Raw genomic sequence first — 3,023 nt, 5'->3', positions numbered from 1 at the left:
AAAAAAAAAAAAAAAAAAAAAAAAAAAAAAAAAAAAAAAAAAAAGGGGGGGGGGGAGACTACACTGTGCATTGCCTTTATTCCTAATGTTTAGTTTCTGTCTTCCAAGAGAAAACTGGCAAGTGACTGGCTATGAATAATGTGCCATGGGGAAAGTTTGTTTCTAAACACGAACAGTTAGTCCTTGGCTTAGTCTGGGTGGGTCTGCTGTCTGTTACGTAAAGACTTCATTCTACTGAGGCAACCACATGAAAGAATTGCTTTGGAGGAATTCAAGGTGAGAATATCTTTATTCTACATCTACAGCAACACCAACACCCTTAATGCAGTAGAAGTGAAGTGCAGAGACCCACCTTTCTCCCCATCTCTCTCGTGCCCCTCTGTGTCCCTGAGCCCCTTGCAAATTATACCTGAAGCGATACGATCCTTTATATTCCCAGTTACTTCAGTTTGCCCACACAGGGGAATGCTGCACTCTTCTGCCTTAGTAGCAGTACAAAGAAAAGGTATGGGCTGAAGTTATACTTTGTTGTAGTTTAGGAAAAGATGCTGGTGGAGTAAGAGCTGCAAGCAAAGCGAAACCAAAATATTTTCTTTAGCTATAGGAGTCACAAAAGTGAAGGTGGCTGAAGGTTCAGTTCTCATCCAAAATAATCCAATCGCATAACAGCAGAATTTGTGCTTTTTTTGTACACATACCTAAGTCTGTCATGTGAACCCTACCAACCTCAAAGACACTGAGATGGTCTTCAGTATCTACAGCCCTCAGTACCCCCTGGGTAAACAGTGCCACATATATTTTCTCCTTTTCCCTTTTGGTCCTTTTCAATGAGGCAGTTTGGAGGTAATGGCTCTTAGCAAAAGTGTTAATATGATTCATCTGCAGTTAACTCTCTGTAAGGAGTCTGAGAATGGTGTTCGTGCCTACATCTGAGAGAGGCAAAATACTGCATTATATATGGAAAACTCTAATTCATGCCAATGTAAATCAGGGATTATTCTGTTTAAATTGGGTGCCACTGAGATTACTATCAAGTCTTGAGAATTCCCAATGTACAGAATATTTTATGCTGTGGTATAGGTAGGGCCAAAAAAACACAGCAATGCTCAGGCAGTTAGAGAAATGCTTTCCTTACAATTCCCACCAAAAGGTTCTGTTAAAAAAGCAGTTAAGCTTGCTCCAGGGCAATACACACCCACGCAAGAAATGACAGGTTAGGGGAACCTTCTTGCCATAAGCTATCGTGCACACCTCATATTAACCACTCCCAGCGACAAGCTCCAAACCCCAACAAGAAGCTTCCCTTGTTCTGCGGGATAAAGAAACAAACTAAATACCCATGCCTCCTACATGCTTCAGCTCAAAACCTTCTGGCTTCTGCAATACCAGCATTGCATAGAGACTATGGGGATTGTGGGGAAAAAATGGAGATTAACAAGTGCCCCCCTGAGCATGCACTCTGCTGGTACTGCTGGTCTCAAGGACCTTTGACTTTTTCTGATTCTGTTTTCTCTGTGGCTGGCCACTCCCTTTCCACAATACAGAACTGAAGAGCCATCTGTTGCTTTTTATTAGATTGGAGAATGAGTTATTTGATGTATTGACACTGTAGTAAAACTGCTTCCCTTGCTGAAAAAATAGCTACACCTGCACCAGATATATGTATGGAACTTCTAGTTGATTTATTCCCAGCTTGGCCAGGACAGATTTTACATGAAAGGGGTTTTGGCACCCAACACTACAGGGATCCTGAGCAGAATGATGATGGCTCGAAGATGTGGTTACAATTAAAGTTGGGGAGTTTTTTAACAGAATTTTATTATCAGCATAGCATACAATTTTATGACTGGAATAGCACAGGATTTTTATAATCAGAATTTCTGTAGCACAATTTTATAAGTAGCACGGCAGAAAATCTGTAGCACAGGTTAGCTTACAGTTCCTAATTACCTGAACCCTCTGCAGATCACATCAAATATTAGTACTTGGCTTGCAGTATCAATATAACAATCATAATATAAACTTGAAACATGAAAGAATACAAGTCACTCGCTCAGTCCTTGGAGGAAGCAGTTGCCTTATAAAATGATATGAGTTATGCTAACCATATTATGAGGGGTCAGGAGTAGGGGGTACCAGTTACAGATTTGCATTGCACAAGCCTTTGCTTAAAAGTGTGTTGGTGGTCTTCCATCTACCTTCCCACATAGCTTTATACCTTCCTGCACTTTGATGCTACTTTCATCCAAGTTTCTTCTGCTCCACAGGGTCGCAGTGACTTGTACTGACTAGGTTTCACCTTGTTTAGATGCTAATGCCAGTTTAGTTCTGCCTTTTTTGTACCAAGTTGCTCTAGGAACAGTGTCTTGGCATCAGACTTAGTCTGCTACATCTGTGCCACAGGAGGCTCATGAGCCTCCTCGTACTCTGTAGAAAAATAAAAGATGTGTTGGTTGAGACACAGAAATCAGAAGGTTTTTGTAGGGCCTCAGGGAAGTATTTTGATGGAACTCCTGCACAGAGCTACATCATAACAGAGAATTAAAGACAAGCAGATGAAGTACAGTAGTGCTACGGGTCTTTGTCCATTGAAAATGAGCTGGAGAAGACCTTGTCAAGAGTTATTAGTCTAAGAATGTAATTTTTTGTCCAGGGTGATGACCTTGAAGATGCTGAGGATGGTAAAACTGAACACCTCCTCTGTGAAGCTAGAAACGTGGTCATAATCTGTTACTTGACTAGGTGTCTCCAAAATGTTGGCCCTGCTGTGCCTGTCTGCTGTGCTGCTCAGCTCCAACATGGAAAACTGAAATAATAACAAAATGGTGCTCATTGCAGACTGAACATTTTATCGTTCTGTCACAGTAACAAGGGCCCAGATAGCAAACTAATAAAGGTTTGATATGCCTTTGTAACCTCACCTTTAAAAAGTCAGCATGAAGTTCTTCTTTTCCTATTGTGCAGGAAAATCTATTTATATCCACAAATCCCAAAGAATCAATACTCATTTAGAAAACTAACAA

General features: G+C 40.8%; 1 protein-coding gene across 1 annotated transcript in view; it reads right to left on the bottom strand.

Moving 5' to 3' along the window:
* The window catches only part of TSNAX (translin-associated factor X), a 33,432-nt gene extending 31,123 nt beyond the window's left edge, over positions 1-2,309 (bottom strand). The window contains exon 1 of the mRNA XM_010004539.1: positions 2,300-2,309. The gene's annotated coding sequence lies outside the window, so the exon portion shown is untranslated. The remainder of the gene's footprint in view (positions 1-2,299) is intronic.
* Positions 2,310-3,023: the final 714 nt, after the last annotated feature.

The sequence above is a fragment of the Chaetura pelagica genome, unplaced genomic scaffold (assembly GCF_000747805.2).
Source record: "Chaetura pelagica isolate M959 unplaced genomic scaffold, ChaPel_1.0 scaffold9, whole genome shotgun sequence".
NCBI lineage: Eukaryota > Metazoa > Chordata > Aves > Apodiformes > Apodidae > Chaetura > Chaetura pelagica.
The sequence above is the reverse complement of the archived record's forward strand: the minus strand, read 5'-3'. Positions and strand labels throughout refer to the sequence as shown.